General features: G+C 38.9%; 1 protein-coding gene across 12 annotated transcripts in view; it reads left to right on the top strand.

The window, feature by feature from the left end:
- Positions 1-22,884, top strand: part of SLC25A40 (solute carrier family 25 member 40) — a 75,271-nt gene that overhangs the window by 17,777 nt on the left and 34,610 nt on the right. For 4 of the 12 annotated variants that reach the window (XM_081536493.1, XM_081536502.1, XM_081536495.1 and 1 more), the window contains exon 1: positions 21,068-21,195. The exons of 4 other annotated variants lie outside the window; for them this stretch is intronic. The gene's annotated coding sequence lies outside the window, so the exon portion shown is untranslated. Of the gene's footprint in view, positions 1-21,067; positions 21,997-22,121; positions 22,184-22,555; positions 22,645-22,884 lie in introns of those variants that run through there. 4 more of the 12 variants (XM_081536496.1, XM_081536494.1, XM_081536500.1 and 1 more) reach the window with 2 other exon arrangements.

Consider the following 22,884-nt stretch of genomic DNA (forward strand, 5'->3'; position numbering starts at 1 on the left):
CCCCTAGTATTTCTTGTAGGACAAGATCACTAGAGACAAAATCTATCAGATTTTGTTTATCTGGGAATGTATACGGCCTTCTGGCCTCCAGGTTTTAGATGTGGAATCAGCTTGTAATCATTGAAGATCCTTTTAATGTAATGAATTGCTCCTCTCCCTGTTTTCAGGATTCTCTTTGTGTTTGGCTTTTGGCAGTTTAATTACAGTGTTGAGCTTATCCTACCAGGGGTTTGTCGAGACTCTGGAACGTGTAGTTTCTTTTTGTTCTTTTCTTCTTCCTCCACCCCCGCCCCTCCCACCCTTGTGATAATCAAAGTTGGGAAGCATTTGGCCTCTGTTCCTTCTGCTCTTTCTCTCTTCTGGGACTCTCATTATGTGTTGGTTGGTATGCTTGATAGTGTCACATAGGTCTCTGAGAGTCTGTTCATTTTTCTTCATTATTTTTCTCTTTGTTCCTCAGATTGAGTGATCTCAGTTGATCTTCAGGTTTACGGATTCTTTTGTCTGTCCTCTCATATATGCTGTTGAACCTCTAGTGAATGGTTCATTTCCATTTTTGGTTGAATTGTTTCTTTCTGCCTTTTTTGGTTCTAATTTGTGCTTCTTTTTCTGATTTCTTAAAGCAAGTGCTTAGATCCTTTTTTTTTTAGATTTTTTTTTAAATATAAGCATATAATGTCATAAATTTCCTTGTAAGCACTGCTTTAGATGCATTTCACAATTTATGGCAGATCTTGCCATTTTACTTCAATATAGGTTTTGGGAAGTATTTTATCAAATCCACAATTTTTAAAAAATTGAAAATTTTTGTTAGGATCCCTGTAAATTTAGAACCAGTTTGGAAGATATTAAGAAGAGGTGGCAAGAATACACAGAAGAACTGTACAAAAAAGATCTTCACGACCCAGATAATCACGATGGTGTGATCACTCACCTAGAGCCAGACATCCTGGAATGTGAAGTCACGTGGGCCTTAGAAAGCATCACTACGAACAAAGCTAGTGGAGGTGATGGAATTCTAGTTGAGCTATTTCAAATCCTCAAAGATGATGCTATGAACGTGCTGCACTCAATATGCCAGCAAATCTGGAAAACTCAGCAGTGGCCACAGGACTGGAAAAGGTCAGTTTTCACTCCAATCCCAAAGAAAGGCAATGCCAAAGAATGCTCAAACTACCGCACAGTTGCACTCATCTCACATGCTAGTAAAGTAATGCTCAAAATTCTCCAAGCCAGGCTTCAGCAATACGTGAACCGTGAACTTCCAGATGTTCAAGCTGGTTTTAGAAAAGGCAGAGGAACCAGAGATCAAATTGCCAATATACGCTGGATCATCGAAAAAGCAAGAGAGTTCCAGAAAAACATCTATTTCTGCTTTATTGACTATGCCAAAGCCTTTGACTGTGTGGATCACAATAAACTGTGGAAAATTCTGAAAGAGATGGGAATACCAGACCATCTGACCTGTCTCTTGAGAAACCTGTATGCAGGTCAGGAAGCAACAGTTAGAACTGGACATGGAACAACAGACTGGTTCCAAATAGGAAAAGGAGTCCGTCAAGGCTATATATTGTCACCCTGCTTATTTAACTTATATGCAGAGTACATGGTGAGAAACGCTGGGCTGGAAGAAACACAAGCTGGAATCAAGATTGCTGGGAGAAATATCAATAACCTCAGATATGCGGATGACACCACCCTTATGGCAGAAAGTGAAGAAGAACTAAAGAGCCTCTTGATGAAGGTGAAGGAGGAGAGTGAAAAAGTTGGCTTAAAGCTCAACGTTCAGAAAACTAAGATCATGGCATCTGGTCCCATCACTCCATGGGAAATAGATGGGGAAACAGTGGAAACAGTGTCAGACTTTACTTTTTTGGGCTCCAGAATCACTGCTGATGGTGACTGCAGCCATGAAATTAAAAGACGCTTACTCCTTGGAAGGAAGGTTATGGCCAACCTAGATAGCATGTTTAAAAGCAGAGACATTACTTTGCCAACAAGTCCGTCTAGTCAAGGCTATGGTTTTTCCAGTGGTCATGTATGGATGTGAGAGTTGGACGGTGAAGAAAGCTGAGTGCTGCAGAATTGATGCTTTTGAACTGTGGTGTTGGAGAAGACTCTTGAGAGTCCCTTGGACTGCAAGGAGATCCAATCAATCCATCCTAAAAGAGATCAATCCTGGGTGTTCATTGGAAGGTCTGATGTTGAAGCTGAAGCTCCAATACTTTGGGCACCTCATGCGAAGGGTTGACTCATTGGAAAAGACCCTAATGCTGGGTAGGATTGGGGGCGGGAGGAGAAGGGGACGACAGAGGATGAGATGGTTGGATGGCATCACCGACTCGATGAACATGGGTTTGGGTAGACTCCGGGAGTTGGTGATGGACAGAGAGGCCTGGCGTGCTGCGATTCATGGGGTCGCAGAGAGTCGGACACGACTGAGCGACTGAACTGAACTGAACTGAACTGGAAGGTTTGATATAGCATTTATTATTTCAGTCCATGAAATGGTATTTTTTTCTATTAAGACCTTTAATTTTGTTTTAATTTTATTTTTTAAATGGAAATATAGTTGATTTACAGTGTTTTGCCAATCTCTGCTCTAAAGGAAAGTGATTCTCTTACGTACATATAGACATGTTTTAAAATATTCTCTTCCGTTATGGTTTATGGCAGGATGTTGAATACAACTCCCTGTGCTTTATAGTGGGACCTTGCTGTTTATGCATCCTATATATAATAGTGTACATCTGTTAATCCCAAATTCCCAGTACTTGCCTCCCCCTTGGCAACCACAAGTCTGTTCTCTATGTCTCTGAGTTCATTTCTGTTTTCTAGATAGGTTTATGTGTACCACATTTTAGATTCCACATATAAGTTACATCATGTGGTATTTGCCTTTATTTCACTTAGTATGGTAATCTCTGGGTCCGTCCATGTTATTGCAAATGGCATTATTTCATTCTTTTTTATGGCTGAGGAGTGTTCAATTGTATATATGTACCACATCATCTTTATCCATTCATCTGTTGATGGACATTTAGGGTGTTTCCGTGTTTTGACTATTGTAAATAGTGCTGCTCTGAACATAGGGCTGAATATATCTTTTTGAATTATAAAGACCTGTATTTTTTTCCTTTCAGCAGTGTTTTGTTGTATTGTTTTTTTATTGAAGTATAATTGCTTTACAGTGTTGCATTAGCTTCTCCTGTACAATTAAGCAAACCAGCTGTGTGTATACATGTGTCCCCTTTCTCTTGGACCTCTCTCCATTGCTCCTCCCATCGCACCCATCTAGGTCATCACAGAGCACCAAGCTGGGTTCCCTGTGCTCTCTAGCAGGTTCCCACTAGCTATCAATCCTAATCTCCTAATTCATCCCACCCTCCCAGTGCCCCTTTGTGTCCACATGTCTGTTCTGTATGACTTATTCCTGCCCTACAAATGAGTTCATCTGTACTGTTGTTCTAGATTCCACATACATGTGCCTAATATATGACATTTATGTTTCTCTTTCTCACTTCACTCTGTATGACAGACTCCTGATCCATCCACATGTTTACAAATGACCCGATATTGTTCCTTTTTTTTGCTGAGTAATTAATATTCCCATTTTTTTATGTACCATATCTTCTTTATCCATTCATCTATTGACGGACATTCAGGTTGCTTCCTTGTCCTGGCCATTGTAAATAGTGTTGCAATGAACACTGGGGTGCATGGGTCTTTTTCCATTGTGATTTGCCCAGTAATGGGATTATTGGGTCATATGATAGTTTTAGTTTTTTAAGGAGCCTCCATACTGTTCTTCATAGTGGCTGTATCAATTTACCTTCCCACCAACAATGCAAAAGGGTTCCCATTTCTCCACACTCCCCAGCATTTATTGTTTGTAGGATTTTTTTTTATGATGGCCATTCTGACTGGTGTGAGGTGATACTTCATTGTAGTTTTGTTTTTTTTTTAACTTTTAATTTTGTATTGGGGTATAGGCGATTAATGGGGCTTCCCGGGTGGCGCAATGGTAAAGAATCTGCCCGCTAATGCAGGAGACTCAGGAGACGTGGGTTGATGCCCAGATTTGGAGGATCACCTGGAGTAGGAAATGGCAACCTGCTCCAGTATTCTTGCCTGGAAAATTCCATGGACAGAAGGAGTCTGGCGGGCTACAGTCTATGGTGTTGCAAAGAGTTGGACATGACTGAGCAGCTGATTAACAATTAACACACACAGCCCGTTAACAATGTTGTGATAGTTTCAGGTAAACAGCAGAAGGACGTAGCCATACAGATACACACATCCATTCTCCCCAACCCCGCTCCCATCCAGGCTGCCACATAACATTGAGCAGAGTTCATGTGTTAAATACAGTAGTTGCTCGTCGGTTACCTGTTTTAAATACAGCAGTGTGTACATATCATCCCAAACTCCCTAACTGTCCCTCCCACACATCCTTCCTCTCCTGGTAACTGTGAGTTCTATCTCTAAATCTGTGAGTCTTTTTCTGTTTTGTAAGTTCATTTGTATCATTTCTTTTTAGAGTCCACATATAAGGGATGTCATACTATGTTTCTGCTTCTCTGTGTGACTTACTTCACTCTGTGTGACAATCGCTAGGTCCCTCTATCTTGCTGCAAATGACATTATTTTTGTTCTTTTTAATGGCTGAGTAGTTAAGCTATTTGAAATCCTAAAAGATGATGCTGTGAAAGTGCTACACTCAATATGCCAGCAAATTTGGAAAACTCAGCAGTGGCCACAGGACTGGAAAAGGTCAGTTTTCATGCCAATCCCAAAGAAAGGCAATGCCAAAGAATGCTCAAACAACCACACAATTGTACTTATCTCACACGCTAGTAAAGTAATGCTCAAAATTCAACAAGCCAGGCTTCAACAGTACGTGAACCATGAACTTCCAGATGTTCAAGCTGGTTTTAGAAAAGGCTGACGAACCAAAGATCAAATTGCCAACATCTGCTGGATCGTCAAAAAAGCAAGAGAGTTCTAGAAAAACATCTATTTCTTCTTTATTGACTATGCCAAAGCCTTTGACTGTGTGGATCACAATAAACTGTGGAAAATTCTGAAAGAGATGGGAATACCAGACCACCTGACCTGCCTCTTGAGAAACCTGTATGCAGGTCAAGAAGCAAAAATTAGAACTGGACATGGAACAACAGACTGGTTCCAAATAGGAAAAGGAGTCCGTCAAGGCTGTATATTGTCACCCTGCTTATTTAACTAATACACAGAGTACATCATGAAAAATGCCAGGCTGGATGAAGCACAAGCTGAAATCAAGATTGCCGGGAGAAATATCAATAACTTCCAATATGCAGATGACACCACTCTTAATGGCAGAAAGTGAAGAACAACTAAGGAGCATCTTAATGAAAGTGAAAGAGGAGAGTGCAAAAGTTGGCTTAAAGCTCAACATTCAGAAAACTTAAGATCATGGCATCTGGTCCAATCACTTCATGGCAAATAAATGGAGAAACAGTGGAAACAGTGGCAGACTTTATTTTTCTGGGCTCCAAAACCACTGCAGATGGTGACTGCAGCCGTGAGATTAAAAGACACTTACTGCTTGGAAGGAAAGTTATGACCAACCTAGACAGCATATTAAAAAGCAGAGACATTATTTTGCCAACAAAGGTCCATCTAGTCAAGCCTATGGTTTTCCCAGTAGTCATGTATGGATGTGAGAGTTGGACTATAAGGAAAGCTGAGTGCCGAAGAATTGATGCTTTTGAACTGTGGTGTTGGAAAAGACTCTTGAGAGTCCCTTGGACAGCAAGGAGATCCAATCAGTCCATCCTAATGGAAATCAGTCCTGAATATTCATTGGAAGGACTGATGTTGAAGCTGAAACTCCAATACTTTGGCCACCTGATGCGAAGAGCTGACTCATTGGAAAAGACCCTGATGCTGGGAAAGATTGAAGGTGGGAGGAAAATGGGACGACAGAGGATGAGATGATTGGATGGCATCACCAAATCAATGGACATGAGTTTGAGTGAACTGTGGGTGTTGGTGATGGACAGGGAGGCCTGGCGTGCTGCAGTCCATTGGGTCGCAAAGAGTTAGACACGACTGAGCAACTGAACTGAACTGAATATTCCATTGTATATACATACCACATCCTCATCCATTCCTCTGTAAATGGACATGTAGGTTGCTTCCATGTCTTGGCTGTTGTAAACAGTGCTACAGTGACCGCTGGGTGCATGTATCTCTTCAGATCGTGTTTTTCTCCAGATGTATGCCCAGGAGTGGGATTGCAGGGTCATATGGTAGCTCCTATACCAACTAGTGGCTAACGTACACTCCCACCAACACTGTAGCAGGGTTCTCTTTTTGTCCACACAGTCTCCAGCATTTATTGTTTGTGGATTTTTTGATGATAGCCATTCTGGCTGGTGTGAGGTGATATCTCATTGTAGTGTTGATACACATTTCCCTAATAGTTAGTGGTGTTGAACATTTTTTTATGTGCCTCTTGGCTATCTATCTGTCTTTGGAGAAATGTCTATTTAGATCTTCTGTCCATTTGTTCATTGGGTTGTTTGTTTTGATGCTATTAAGCACCATGAGCTGTTTGTAAATTTTGGAGACTAAATACCTTGCTGGTCACATCATTTGCAAATATTTTCTCCCTATCTGTGCATCTGTTCATTTTGTTTATTGTTTCCATTGATACGCAAAAGCTTTGTTTTGAAAATTAATTAATTTTAATTGGAGGATAAACACATTTTTTTGAAACTATGCAAAAGCTTTTTTTTTGAAAACTAATTAATTTTAATTGGAGGATAATTACTTTACAATATTGTGATGGTTTTTGCCATACATCAACATGAATCGGCCACAGGTATACATGTGCCCCCCTCATCCTGAATCCCCCACTCTGTCCCTCTAGATTGTTCTAGAGCACTGCCTTTGGGTGCCCTTCTTCATGCGTTGAACTTGCACTGGTCATCTGTTTTACATATGGTAATGTACATGTTTCAATTCTTTTCTCTCGAATCATCCCACCCTTGCCTTCTCCCACTGAGTCAAAAAGTTTGTTCTTTATGCCTGTGTCTCCTTTGCTGCCTTGCACTTAGGGTCTTTGATACCATCTTTCTAAATTCCATATATATATATATATATATATATATATATATGCATAAATATACAGTATTTGTCTTTCTTTTTATGACTTGGTTCATTCTGTATAATAGGCTCCAGGTTCATGCACCTCATTAGAACTGACTCAAATGTGTTCCTTTTTATAGCTGAGTAATATTCTATTGTGTATATGTACCACTACCTTCTTATTCATTCAGTTGCCAGTGGACATCTAGGTTGCTTACATGTCCTAGCTATTGTAAATAGTGCTACATTGAACCTTGAGGTACATGTGTCTCTTAGTTCTGCTTTCCTTGGGATATATGCCCAGCAGTGGGATTGCTGGGTCTTATGGCAGTTCTATTCCCATTTTTTTAAGGAATCTGCACACTGTTTTCCATAGTGACTATACCAGTTTGCATTCCCACCAACAGTGTAAGAGGGTTCCCTTTTCACCACACCCTCTCCAGAATTTATTGTTTGTAGACTTTTTGATGGTGGCCATTCTGGCCGGATGTGAAATGATACCTTATTGAGGTTTTGATTTGCATTTCTCTAATAACAAGTGATGTTGAGTATCTTTTCATGTGATTATTAGCTATCTCCATGTCTTTGGAGAAATGTCTGTTTAGGTCTTTTTCCCACTTTTTGATTGGGTTATTTATTTTTCTGGCATTGAGCTGCTTGTATATTTTGGAAATTGTCAGTTGTTTCATTTGCTCTTATTTTGTCCCATTCTGAGGGCTGTCTTTTCACCTTGCTTATAGTTTCCTTCGTTGTGTGAAAGCTTTTAAGTTTAATTAGTTCCCATTTGTTTATTTTTGTTTTTATTTCCATTATTTTGGAAGATGGATCCAAAAAGATATTGCTGCTGTTTATGTCAGGGTGTCCTGCTTATGTTTTCCTCTAGGAGTTTAATAGTGTCCAGTCTCACATTTAGGTCTTTAATTCACTTTGAGCTTATTTTTGTGTATGGTGTCAAAGAATGATCTAATTTCATTTTTTAACATGTAGCTGTCTAGTTTTCCCAGCACCATTTGTTGAAGAGACTGTCTTTGGAGCATTGTGTAGTCTTGTCTCCTTTGTCATGGATTAATTGACCATAGGTGCATGGGTTTATTTCTAGGTTTTCTATTCTATTCCATATTTCTATTTTTGTGCCAGTACTGTGCTGTTTTCATGACTGCAGCTTTGTAGTATAGTCTGAAGTTAATTTCTCAAGATTGCATTGACTTTTCAGGGACATTTGTGTTTCCATATGAATTTTGAGATTTTTTTTTTGTTCTAGTTGTGTGAAAAATGCTATTGGTTGGTAATTTGATAGGAGTTGTATTGAATCTTTAGATTGCTTTGGGTAATAGAGTCATTTTGATAATACTGATTCTTCCTATCTCTGAACATTGCATATCTTTTCATCTGCTTGTGAATTTTTTCATCAGCTTCTTAGAGTTTTTGGAATACAGGTCTTTTGTCTCCTTAGGTAGGTTTATTCCTAGTTTTTGGGGTTTTTTTTTGATGCAGTGGTTAATGGAATTGTTTTTTGGATTTCTCTTTCTGATCTTTTGTGGTCAGTGTATAGAAATGCAACAGGTTTCTGTATGTTAATTTTGTAACCTGCAACTTTGACTGTTTCATTGATGAGTTCTAGTAGTTTTCTGGTAGCAATTTTACTGTCTTTTATGTGTAGTATCATGTCACATGCAAACAGTGACAGTTTAACTTCTTTTCCAACTTGGATTCCCTTTACTTCTTTTTCTTCTCTGATTGCTGAAAGTAGGACTTCCAAAACTATGTTGAATAAAAGTGGCAAGAGTAGACATCCTAGTCTTGTTCCTATTTTAGAGGAAATGCTTATAGTATTTCACCATTGAGATTGATGTTAGCTGTAGGTTTGTCATATATTGCCTTTATTATGTTGAGGTAGGTTCCCTCTATGCCCACATTCTGGAGAGTTTTTATCATAAATAGGTGCCAAATTTTGTCAAAAGCTTTTTCTGCATCTATTAAGATGATCATATGGTTTTTATTCTTCAGTTTGTTCATGTGGCTTATCACACTGATTGATTTGTGGATATTGGAAAACCTTTGCATCCTGGGATGAACCCCACTCGATCATGGTGTATGATCTTTTTAATATGTTGTTGGATAAGGATCACTAGTATTTTGTTGAGGGTTTTTGCATCTATGTTCATCAGTGATATTGGCATGTAATTTTCTTTTTTTGTCGTGTCTTTGTCTGGTTTTGGTATCAGGGTGATGGTGGCCTCATAGAATGAGTATGGAAGTTTTTCTTCCTCTGTAATTTTTGGGAACAGTTTCGGAAGGATAGGTGTTAACTCTTCTCTAAATGTTTGATAGAATTTGCTTGTGAAACAAACCATCAGGTTCTGGACTTTTGTTTGTTGGCAGATTTTTAATCAGGATGTCAATTTCAGTGCTTGATTGATCTGTTCATATTTTCTGTTTCTTTCTGGTTCAGTTTTGGGAAACTGTACCTTTCTAAGCATTTGTCCATTTCTTCCAGGTTGTCCATTTAATTAGCACACAGTTGCTCCTAGTAGTCTCTTATGATCCTTTGTATTTCTGTGGAGTCAATTGTAACTTCTCCTTCTACATTTCTTTTTTAAAAAATTTATTTATTTTTGACTGGAGGATAATTGCCTTATAATATTGTGTTGGTTTCTGCCATATATCAACATGAGCCAGCCATAGTTTGTTTCTAATTTTATTGATTTGAGTCCTCTCCCTTTTTTTCTTGATGAGTCTGGTACAAGGTTTATCAATTTGATTTATCTTTTCAAAGAATTAGTTTCTTTGATCTTTCCAGTTGTTTTCTTTGTCTCTATTCCATTTATTTTTGCTCTGATATTTATGATTTCTTTCCTTATACTAACTTTAGATTTTATTCTTCTTTCTCTAGTTGTTTTAGGTGCATTTGTTTTTATTATTAGCCACTCAGTCATGTCCCACTCTTTGCAACCCCACGGACAGCACCATGCCAGGCTTCCCAGTCCTTCAGTATCTCCCAGAGTTTGCTCAAACTCATGTCGATTGAAATGGTGATGCTATCCAACCATCTCATCCTCTGTCATAATCTTCTCCTCCTGCCTTCAGTCTTTCCCAGCATCAGGGTCTTTTTCCAGTGAGTCAACTCTTTGCATCAGATGGCCAAAGTATTGGAACTTTAGCATCAGTCCTTCCAATGAATATTCAGGGCTGATTTCCTTTAGGATTGACTGGCTTGACTGCCTTGCTGTCCAAGGGACTCTCAAGAGTCTTTCTCTAGCACCGCAGTTCAAAAGCATCAATTCTTCAGCGCTCAGCTTTCTTTATGGTCCAACTCTCACATCCGTACATGACTACTGGAAAAACCATAGCCTTGACTGTACAGACCTTTGTTGGCAAAATGATGTCTCTGCTTTTTAATACGTTGCCTAGGTTTGTCATAGCTTGTCTTCCAAGGAGCAAGCGTCTTTTAATTACATGGCTGCAGTCACTCTGCAGTGATTTTGGAGCCCAAGAAAATAGTCTGTCGCTGTTTCCATTTTTTCCGCTTCTATTTGCCAAGAAGTGATGGGACCAGATGCCATGATCTCAGTTTTGTGAATGTTGAGTTTTAAGCCAACTTTTTCACTCTCCTTTTTCACCTTCATCAAGAGGCTCTTTAGTTCCTCTTCACTTTCTGCCATTAGGGTGGTGTCATCTGCATATCTGAGGTTATTGATATTTCTCCTTGCAATCTTGATTCCACCTTCACCTTGATCCAGCCTGGCATTTTGCATGATGTACTCTGCATATAAGTTAAATAAGCAGGGTGACAATATACAGCCTTGACATATTCCTTTCCCAATTTTGAACCAGTCCTATGTTCCATGTCTGGTTCTAACTGTTGCTTCTTGACCCACATACAGGTTTCTTAGGAGGCAGATAAGGTGGTCTGGTATTCTCGTCTCTTTAAGAATTGTTGTGATCCACACAGTCAAAACTTCCATGTAGTCAATGAAGCAGAAATAGTTGTTTTTCTGGAATTCCCTTGCTTTTTCTATGACCCAACGAATGTTGGCAATTTGATCTTTGGTTCCTCTACCTTTTCTAAACCCAGCTTGTACATCTGGAAGTTCTCGGTTCACATACTGTTGAAGCCTAGCTTGAAGGATTTGAGCATTATCTTGCTAGCATGTGAAATGAGTGCAGTTGTGCAGTAGTTTGAACATTCTTTGGCATTGTCCTTCTTTGGAATTGGAAGGAAAACTAACCTTTTCCAGTCCTGTGACCACTGCTGAGTTTTCCACATTTGCTGGCATATTGAGTGCAGCACTTTAACAGCATCATCCTTTAGGACGTGAAGTAGCTCAGCTGGAGTTCCATCACCTCCACTAGCTTTGTTCATAGTAATGCTTCCTAAGGCCCATTTGACTTCACACTTCAGGATGTCTGGCTCTAGGTGAGTGATCACACCATTGTGGTAGTACAGGTCATTAAGACCTTTTTTGTATAGTTCTTCTGTGTATTCTTGCCATCTCTTAATCTCTTCTGCTTCTATTAGGTCCATACTGTTTCTGTCCTTTATTGTGCCCATATTTGCATGAAATGTTCCCTTGGTATCTCTGAGTTTCCTCAAGAGATCTCTAACCTTTCCCATTCTATTATTTCCCTCTCTTTGCCCTGTTCGCTTAAGACTTTCTTAACTCTCCTTGTTATCCTTTGGAACTCTGCATTCAGGTGGATTTATCTTTCCTTTCCTCCTTTTTGCTTTTGCTTCTCTTCTTTTCTCAGCTATTTGTAAGCCCTCCTCAGACAACCATTTTGCCTTTTTGCATTTCTTTTTCTTGGGGATGGTTTTGATCACCGCCTCCTTTACAGTGTTACGAACCTCCGTCCATAGTTCTTCAGGCACTCTGTCTATCACATCTAATCCCTTGAATCTATTTGTCACTTCCACTGTGTAATCTTAAAGGATTTGATTTAGGCCATACTTGAATGGCCTTGTGGTTTTCCCTAGTTTCCTCAATTTAAGTCTGACTTTGGCAATAAGAAGTTCATGATCTGAACCACAGTCAGCTCCCAGTCTTGCCTTTACTGACTGTATAAAGCTTCTCCATCTTCGGCTGCAAAGGATATAATCAATCTAATTTCAGTATTGACCATCTGGTGATGTCCATGTGTAGAGTTGTCTCTTGGGTTGTTGGAAAAGGCTGTTTGCTGTGACCAGTGCGTTCTCTTGACAAAACTCTGTTAGCCTTTGCCCTGCTTTATTTTGTACTCCAAGGCCAAACTTGCCTGTTACTTCAGGGATGTCTTGACTTCCCTCCTTTTGCATTCCAGTCCCCTATGATGAAAAGGACAGCTTTTTTGGTGTTACTTCTAGAAGGTCTTGTAGGTCTTCATAGAACCGTTCAACTTCAGCTTCTTCAGCATTAGATAGACTTGGATTACTGTGATACTGAATGGTTTGCCTTGGAAACTAACCGAGACCATTCTGTCATTTTTGAGATTGCACCCATGTACTGCATTTTGGACTCTCTTGTTCGCTGTGAGGGCTACTCCATTTCTTTTAAGGGGTTCTTGCCCACAGTAGTAGATATAATGGTCATATGAATTAAACTTGCCCTTTGCCATCCATTTTAGTTCACTGATTCCTAAAATGTCAGTGTTCACTCTTGCCATGTCCTGTTTGACCATATCCAGTTTACCTTGATTCATGGACTTAACCTTTCAGGTTCCTATGCAGTGTTGTTCTTTACAGCATCAGACTTGACTTTCACCAGCAGGTACATCCACAGCTGATGTTGTTTCCACTTGGGCTCAGCCTCTTCATTCCTTTGAAACTATTTCTCCACTTCAGTAGCATAGTGGGCACCTACTGACCTGGGGAGTTCATCTTTCAGTGTCCTATCTTTTTGCCTTTTCATACTGTTCATGGGGTTCTCAAGACAAGAATGCTGAAGTGGTTTGCCATTCCCTTCTCCCATGGACTATGTTTTGTCAGAATTCTCCACCATGACCTGTCCATCTTGGGTGGCCTTACACGGCATGTCTCATAGTTTCATTAAGTTACCCTAAGTTGTTATCTGTAGGTGTAAGGTAAGGTTGTTTATTTGAGATTTTTTTCTTGTTTCTTGAGGTAAGATTGTATCATTATAAACTTCCCACTTAGAGCTTCTTTTGCTGCATCCCATAGGTTTTGGACTGTTGTGCTTTCATTTTCATTTGTCTCTAGGTATTTTTTGATTTCCTTTTTTATTTTTTCAGTGATCCATTGGTTGTTTAGTAACATATTGTTTAGCCACCACATGTTTGTGTTTTTGTAGATATTTTCTTATAGTTTATTTCTAATTTCATAATGTTGTGATCAGAAAAGATGCTTGATATAATTTCTGTTTTCTTAAATTTACCAGGGCTCGCCTTATAGCCCAGCATGTGGTCAGTCTTAGAGAATGTTCTGTGTACACTTGAGATGATTGTGTAGCCTGCTGTTTTTGGACGGAATGTCCTATAAATAGCAATTAAATCTGTCTGGTCTGTTATATCATTTAAAGCTTGTGTTTCCTTATTTATTTTCTGTCTCCATTATCTGTCCATTGGTGTAAGTGTGGTGTTAAAGTCCCCCACTATTATCATGTTACTGTCGACTTCTCCCTTCATGGTTGTTAGTTTTTGCTTTACATGTTGAGATGTTCCTGTGTTGAGTGTATATATATATTTATGATTGTTACATGTTCTTGACTTGAATACTTAATCATTATGTAGTGTCCTTTGTTTCTTAAAATAGTCTTTGTTTTAATGTCTGTTTTGTCTGATATGAGTATTGCTACTCCAGCTTTCTTTTGATTTCCATTTGCATAGTATACCTTCTTCCATCCCCTTACTTTCAGTCTGTAAGTGTCCCTAGGTCTGAGGTGGGTCTCTTGTAGACAGCATATATTCGGATCTTGTTTTTGTATCTACCCAGCCAGTCTATGTCTTTTGATTGGTGTGTTTAATCAATTTACATTTAAGGTAATTATTACTATGTGTGATCCTAGATGTTATTCTTTTTGTTGTTGTTCATGGGATCCCCTGGGTCAGGGATTGAACCCATATCCCCTGAATTGGTAGAAGGCAATGGTGACCCACTCCAGTATTCTTGCCTGGAGAATCCTGTGGATGGAGGAGCCTGGTGGGCTGCTGTCCATAGGGTTGCACAGAGTCAGACACGACTGAAGCAACTTAGCGTGCATGCATGCATTGGAGAAGGAAATGGCAACCCACTCCAGTATTCTTGCCTGGAGAGTCCCAGGGACGGGGGAGCCTGGTGGGCTGCCGTCTCTGGGGTCGCACAGAGTCGGACACGACTGAAGCAACTTATCATCAGCAGCAGCAGCCCCTGAATTGTTGGTAGGTGGACTCTTCACTACTGAGCATCAAGGAGGCCCCATAGGGTTTTATTCTTTGTTACAGAGATAATTGGGATTGTTTCCTTAATTTCTCTTTGTGATCTTTTATTGTTAGTGTATCAGAATACAAGAATTTCTGTGCATTAATTTTGTATTCTGCAACCAAATTCATTGATTAGCTCTAGTAGTTTTCCAATGGCATCTTTAGGATTTTCTTTGTATAGTGTCATGTCATCTGCAAAAGGTGACAGTTTGACTTCTTCTTTTCCAATTTGTATTCCTTTTATTTCTCTTTCTTCTATGATTGCCGTGGTTAGGACTTCCAAAACTATGTTGGATGAAAGTGGTGAGAGTGGATATCCTTGTCCTATTCCTAATTTTAGAGGAACTGCTTTTGCTTTTTCACCATTGAGAATGATCTGTGCTGTGGGTTTGTCAGTATGGCCTTTGTTCCCCTGTGCCCATTTCCCGGAGAGTTTTTATGATAAATGGGTGCTGAATTTTGACAGATGCTTTTTCTGAATCTGTTGAGGTGATCATGTGGATTTTATTCTTCACTTTGTTAATCTGGTATATCACATGGATTTTGCATATATTGAAGAATCTTTGCTTCCCTGGGATAAATCTCACTTCATCATGGCATATGATCCTTTTAATGTGTTGTTGGATTCTGTTTGGTAGGATTTTGTTGAGGAGTTTTGTGTCTGTATTCGTCAGTGATACTGGTCTTTAGTTTTCTTTTTTTGTGATATCTTTGTCAGGTTTTGGTATCAGGGTGATGGTGGCCTCATAAAATCAGTTTGGGAGTGTTCTTCCCTCTGCAGTTTTTTTGGGAAACGTTTGAGGAGTATAGGAAGGATAGGTGTTTAGCTCTTCTCTAAATATTTAACAGAATTTGCTTGTGCAGCCATCTGTTCCTGGACTTTTATTTGTTGGATGATTTTTAATTACCACTTCAACTTCATTACTTATGGATTGATCTGTTTATATTTTCTATTTCTTCCAGGTTCAGTCTTGGAAGATAGTATTTTACTAAAAATTTGTTTGTTTATTCCAGGTTGTCCATTTTATTGGCATATAGTTGCTTATAGTAGTCCCGTATGTATTTCATGGCATGAGTTATAATTTCTGCTTTTTCATTTCTGAGTTTATTGATTTGAATCCTGTCCTTTTTTTTCTTGATGACCTTGGCTAAATGTTTATCAATTTTATCTTCTCAGAGAACCAACTTTTAGTTTTATTGATCTTTATTTCTATTTCATTTATTTCTACTTTGATCTTTATGACCTATTCCTTTTGCTAACTTTAGGGGATTTTCCCTTCTTTGTCTAGTTGCTTTAGGTGTAAGGTTGAAAGTGTTGGTCGCTCAGTCTTGTCTGACTCTTTGCAACCGCATGGACTGTAGCCTGCCAGGCTCCTCTGTTCATGGAATTCTCCAGGCAAGAATACTGGAGTGGGTTGCCATTCCCTTCACCAGGGGATCTTCCAACCCAGGGATCGAACCCAGGTCTCCTACTTTGTAGGCAGATTCTTTGCCAACTAAGCCACCAGGGAAGCACCCAGTTTTTGTTGGAGATTTTTCTAGTTTCTTGAGGTGAGATTGAGTTGCCACAATTTTCCCTTAGGCCTGTTTTTCCTTTGTTCTGTAGATTTTAAGTTGTGTTTTTCATTGTCATTTGTTTCTATGTTTTTTTGATTTCTTCTTTGATTTCTTTTAGTGATCTCTTGGTTATTTGGTAGTGAGGTTCTTAGCCTCTGTGTGTTTGTATTTTTTTTTATAGTTTTTTTTTGTAATAATTGATTTCTAATCTCAGCATTGTGGCTTGGTATGATTTCAGTTTTCTTAAATTTACCAAGACTTGATTTGTGAATGAAGATGTGATCTCTCCTGGAGAGTGTTCTGTATGCTTGAGAAGAAAGTGTGTTTTGCCACTTTTGCGGAGAATATCCTGTAAATATCAGTTAAGTCTGACTGGTTTGTTATGCCATTTAAAACTTGTGTTTCCTATGAGTATTGCCATTCCAGCTTTTGATTTCCATTTGCATGGAATATATTTTTGTCTTCTCATTTTCAGTTTATATGTGTCCCAAGGTCTAAAGTGGGTCTCTTGTAGACAGGATATATATGCATTTTGTTTTTATATCTCTTCAGCCAGTCTGTGTCTTTTGGTTGGAGCAATCATTCTATTTACATTCAAGGTACTAATCAATATGTATGTTCCTATTACCATTTTCTTAATTGTTTTGGCTTTGTTTTTGTGGTTATTTTTCTTCTTCCTAGAGAAGTTTTCTTCTTCTTAGAGAAGGTCCTTTGGCATTTGTTGTTAAACTGTTTTGGTGGTGCTGAATTCTGTTAAGTTTCACTTGACTGTAAAGGTTTTGATTTCTCTATTAAATATGAATGAAATCCTTGCTGGATAGAGTAATCTTGGTTGCAGGCTTTTCTCTATCATCACTTTTAATATATTCCACCACTCCCTTCTGACCTGCAAAGTTTCTTTTGAAGAATCAGTTGATAATCTTACGGGGATTGCCTTGTGTGCTATTTGTTGCTTTTTCCCTTGCTGCTTTTAATGTTTTTTTCTTTGAATTTAATTTTTGTTAGTTTGATTAATGTGTCTCAGCATGTTTCTCCTCTTGGGTTTAACCCTGTATGAGACTCTGTGCTTCCTGGACTTGGTTGACTATTTCCTTTCCTTTGTTAAGGAAGTTTTTGACTAGTCTCTTCAAATATTTTCTCAGACTCTTTATCTTTCTCTTCTTCTGGGATCCCTGTAATTTGAATGTTGGTGCATTTAATGTTGTCCCAGAGGTCTCTGAGACTCCCTTCATTTCTTTTCTTTTTTTTTTCTTTATTCTGCTCTTCAACAATTATTTCCACCATTCAGTCTTCCAACTCACTTACTCATTTTCTCTGCTTCAGTTGTCCTTCAGTTATTAATTCCTTCTAGTGTATTTTTTCTTTCAGTTGTTATGTTGTTCATCACTGTTTGTTCTTTAGTTCTTCTAGGTCTTTGGTAAACATTTCTTCTGTTTTCTTGATCTGTGCTTCCCTTCTGCTTTTGAGGTTTAGGGTTGTCTTTATTATCAATACTCGGAATTATTTTTTGGGTAGGTTGCCTATTTCCTCTTCATTTGTTTGATCTTGTAAGTTTTTACCTTGCTCCTTCTTCTGTCCCATATTGTTTTGTCATCTCATTTCTTTTTTTTTTTTTTGGATGGATGGGGCTTTGTTTTTTCCTTGCTGTTTGTTTGACATGCAATGTCCAGTACTGGAGTTTGCATGCAGTTGGATGGAGCTGAGTCTTGGTGCCTAGATGAGGACCTCTGGGATAGCTCACACCAATTAACATTCCCTGGGATCCTAGATTCTCTGTTGGTCTAGTGGTTTGGACTTGGTGCTCCCACCATGGGAGCTCAGGCCCAACCCCCGTCCAGGGAACAGAGATCCCTGGAAGCCATGCAGGGGGGTGGGGTGGGTAGGCAACAAAGAAAAAGGAGCAAAACAGTAAGAAAGAATAAAAAATTTTTAAAAAATTGAAAAGAGATATGTTAGGAAAAATGAAAATGAGACAACAACAACAAAGTAAAACAAAACTACAACAGCAGAAAAAGCCAGAAAAGGCCCTAGGGGAGGAAGGTGCTTAGGCTGAAGACCCCAGCAGCTAGAAAAGGCCTTTGGTTGGTGGGGCGCTAGGCTCAGGACCCTCTAGGCTAGAGGGGACCCTGGAAGGTGGAGATTCAGGCCCGAGACCCCAGCAGGCTTGCCAGTGCCTGAGTGGGTGGATGAGATGCTGGGCACATTCCCCTCTGATCCACTCTCTCCCAAAGTCCCTTCCTATCCCTGCTAATCCTCGCTCTGTGGGTGGGCCCCTCTGAGAGTGGTAACCCCTCTCATCCTGCTGCTGCCCCTCAGGGTTTCTGCTCCCACTCCACCTCTACTTTCCTTTTCTCCTCTTCCCCCCCATCATCCTACCCAGTCGCTTGGGAGTTCCTCCCATCCCTTAGGTGTCCGAGGCCCCTCAGCAGCCCTGGTAGGTGCCCAGGGTGTGACAAGATGTGAACTCAGCATCCTCCTGCTCTGTCATGTGGACTCCACCCATACAGACCTATTAGTTGATGAAATTTTATGTTTTTTAGACAGATGTCTTGAGAATATTTTGTGAAACTTATCCCCAGAGTACATGAAATTCTTCCATACTCCTGTACATCCTGTTTATTTTAAATTTTATTTTCTATGTATTACAGGTATATAGAAATGTATTTAATTTAGCATATTGATTTTTAATAATTTTTAAAAATATTTATTTATTTGGCTGTGCTGGGTGTTTGTTGCTGCACAGGCTTTTCTCCAGTTGCGATGAGCAGGGGCTACTCTAGTTGTGGGGTACATGAACCTCTCATTGTGGTGGCTTCTCTTGTTGTGGAGCACAGGTTCTGGAGTGTTTAGGCTTCAGCAGTTGTGGCAGGTGACCTCTGTAGTTGCAGCTCCCGGGCTCTAGAGCACAGGCTCAGTAGTTGTGGCACACAGGCTTGCCATGCAGCATGTGGGATCTTCCTGGACCAGGGACTGAATCTGTCTCTCCTGCATTGGCAGACAGATTCTTTACCACTGAGCCATGAGGGAAGCCTAGCATGTTGATTTTTATAGCTAGCAACATTGCTAACTTATTAATAATTCTATGGTGAGTTTAAGTTTTCTGTGTTCATAATTATGTCATCTGGAAGTACTGATTTTTTTTCCTTTATAAACTTTATATGTACTTTTTTCCTGTCTAGCTGGCTAGGAACTTTAATAAAACATTAATTAGGAGTAGTGATAATGTATATTCTTATCATGTGCTTGATATCAAAAGGAAACCTTCAACACTTCATTATTAAGTGTAAGAATGCTTTTTAATGTTTACTTTGATCCATGAGATGTTTAGAGGTGTGTTATTCAGCTTCCCATTATTTAGGGACTTCCAGATACCTTTCTGTTATTCTTTTCTAGTTTAATTCCATTGTTGTCAGAAAAAATATATTATTTAAATCCTGTTAAATTCATCAAGACCTGTCTCATGACTAGAATGAGACTTATTGTGGTAAATTGTTTGGTAAATTGTGTGTCTGTTTTTCCCAGTAGCAAAAGAGTAATTTAATGCTTGAGGACGATCTAAAGGATGAATGTTAGATAGCCTGTTTAAAATTCCCCATGGAAGTAGCCAGTACCAAATGGAGTATTTATGCATTTAAAATTTATAGTGATTTGTGGAATTGAATACTTGTATCTATGAGAAACCCATGTATATGGTGAGAAGAGTATTGTATCTCTTATGTTACAAGTGATTAATTTACATTGTAGTGACTCAAATGGCCCAAAATTATAAAACTCAATAAGGATTTCTCTTCTTTGGCTTGTGTGCGCTGGTCGCTCAGTTGTGTCCGACTGTTTGCAACCCCATGGACTGTAGCCCGCCAGCCTCCTCTGTCCATGGAATTCTCAAGACAAGAATACTGGAGTAGGTAGCCATTCCCTTCTCCTGGGGATCTTCCTAACCCAGGGATCAAACCTGGGTCTCTTGCATTGCAGGTAGATTCTTTATTGTCCAAGCCATCAAGGAAGACTTTCTTTGGCTTAGTATATATTATTACCTTTTTGTGATAAGGTTGGTGATTGTTTATGTACAAAGTATTGATAGCCTTTTCATCACCAAAAAAATACATGAAAATTTCCAACTATTTACTCAACAAATAATAAAATTATGCATATTTGAAAAGATGCACAACATCATTATTCCTTGGGAAAAAAAAGTACTACTATATTGGGATATCACTATTCAGCTATTCAAATGATTACAGTTTCTAAAAATAACTGTACCAAGTGTTTTAAGAATATGGAGCAACCAGAACTTACATGTTGGTGGGAATATAAAATGATAAAACTGCTTTGGAAAATACATTTGCAGTTTCTTAAGAATTTAAGCATGCATTTGCCGTTTGATTCAGCCATTTTATTTCTACTTATTTACTTAAGATGTATGCATGAATAATTCATAGCTCCTTTATTTGTACTAGTCCCCAACTTGAAGCAACCTAAATTTGTATCAGCCAGGGAATGAATAAAGAAATTGTAGCATATCTATACAGTGGGATACTACTTAGTAATAGAAAGGAAGTAAGTATCAATACATAAATGAGTGTCAGAACACTTAGGTAAATGAAAGATGCCAAAAGAAAATTAATACATACTGTGTGATTCCATTCATGTGTAATTTTCAGAAATTCTAACTAAACTGTAGTGACAGCAGGTCACAGCTGCATCAGTGCAGGGATGGGTGCTGGGAAGTAGCACTGGCAAAGGAGCAGAAGGACACTAATGGCCCTGCCAATTATGTTCATTTTGTTGATTAGTGATAGTTTCACAGGTGGTCAAAACTCATGTTGTAAGTGTTAATTATATGCAGTTCATTGTATGTCAATTAATCCTCAGTAAAGATGTGAAGAGAGAAAATAAGATGTGATATAGATAAATAGAATGTTACTCAGCTAGGAGAAGCGGTTTTGCCATTTGTGACATCATTGATGGACCTTGACATTATGCCAAATGAAATAAGCCAGAAAGAGAAACACAAATACTGCATAGTACCACTTGTATGTGGACTCTTAAAAAAATCAGAAACAGAGTAGAAAAGTGGTTGTCAGGGGCCAGGGTGTGGAGGAATAGGGAGAGGTTAGTAAATGGTGAAATTTTCCAGCTATAAGAGGAATACAGTTTGAAGATCTCATGTAAAATATGGTGACTATAATTGATAATACTGTGTTATATAACTGACATGTGCTAAGAAAGTAGAACTTAAATGTTTTCACTAAAAGAAGTATCGATAAATATGTGAGGTGATGGATGTGCTGATTAATTAGATAGATGGTACTTTTTCACAGCATATACATATATCAAGTCACTATAATAATCTTATGAATTTTATATCAGTTTTACATTAGTAAAACTGGAATAGGAAAAAAAAGGAAAAAGAAAGAAAGTCTTTATAGCAAATTAAGATTGGAAAGAAAATTCCTTAATGTGATGAAGAATGTCTGTTTAAAAATAAATGGATAGGACAAATTTTAAAACTTCTCAGAACAACATTAGGATCTGAATAAATGAAAGAAAGGTCCGTCTAGTCAAAGCTATGGTTTTTCCAGTAGTCGTGTATGGATGTGAGAGTTGGACTATAAAGAAAGCCGAGTGCTGAAAAATTGATGCTTTTGAACTGTGGTGTTGGAGAAGACTCTTGAGAGTCCCTTGGACTGCAAGGAGATCCAACCAGTCAATCCTGAAGGAAATCAGTCCTGAATATTCATTGGAAGGGCTGATGGTGAAGGTGAAGCTTCCAATACTTTGGCCACCTGATGAGAAGAGCCAACTCATTGGAAAAGACCCTGATGCTGGGAAAGATTGAAGGTGGGAAGAGAAGGGGACAACAGAGGATGAGATGGTTGGATGGCATCACTGACTCAATGGACGTGAGTTTGAGTAAGCTCTGGGAATTGGTGATGGACAGGGAGGCCTGGAGTGCTGCAGTCCATGGGGTCGGACACGACTGAGCGACTGAACTGAATGAAAGAATAGACTGTATTCACAGTTAAAATCCTCTCCAGTTTTATCTGTAGATTGAATTCAATTCGAGTCAAAATCCCAAAGAGGTTTTTCAAGGAACATGGTAAGATGATTTTTAAACTTCTGTGAAGGGATCATAGGGCCAAGAGTAACCATGACACTTGTGAAAAAGAGGAACAGGGAGGGTAGACTTACCCTACCAAACATGAGGACTTATTAGGACACAATAATAATGCAGTGTGCTACAGTTTAAGGGTGGATATGTTGGCAAATAAAATAGAGAGACCAGAAGCAGTTCCATACCGAAATGAAACTTAGTTTTGACCAAGCAGTATGTCAGTTTAAAGGAGAAAGGAGGGATTTAATATTTTTTTAAAGGTCTTTTTTTTTTTTTTGACATGGACCATTTTTAAAGTCTTTTTGGAATTTGCTATAATATTGCTTTCGTTTTATCTTTTGATGTTTTGGCCCTGAGGCCTAGGGGATCCTTGCTTCCTAACCAGGGATTGAACCTGCCCCCCCTGCATTGGAAGACAAAGTCTTAACCACTGGACCACCAGGGAAGTCCCAGAGGGGTTTAATATTTGAAGCTGGGTAAAGTGGTTATCTATATTAACACGGAAAAAGATGAAATTGGATCACTGCTTCACATGCTATTAAAAATACTTCTGCATGGATTGAAAGTGAAAGTTTAGTCGCTCAGTCATGGATTAAGGACTTAAAATTGGGTGATAGCAAAAGTTTAAAACTTTTAAGGAGAAATATAGATGAATATGTTTTGGACTTTTGAGTAGGGAAAGATTG

This window comes from Giraffa tippelskirchi, chromosome 10, assembly GCF_054371585.1.
Source record: "Giraffa tippelskirchi isolate mGirTip1 chromosome 10, T2T-mGirTip1v1.2.pri, whole genome shotgun sequence".
In the NCBI taxonomy this organism is placed as follows: domain Eukaryota; kingdom Metazoa; phylum Chordata; class Mammalia; order Artiodactyla; family Giraffidae; genus Giraffa; species Giraffa tippelskirchi.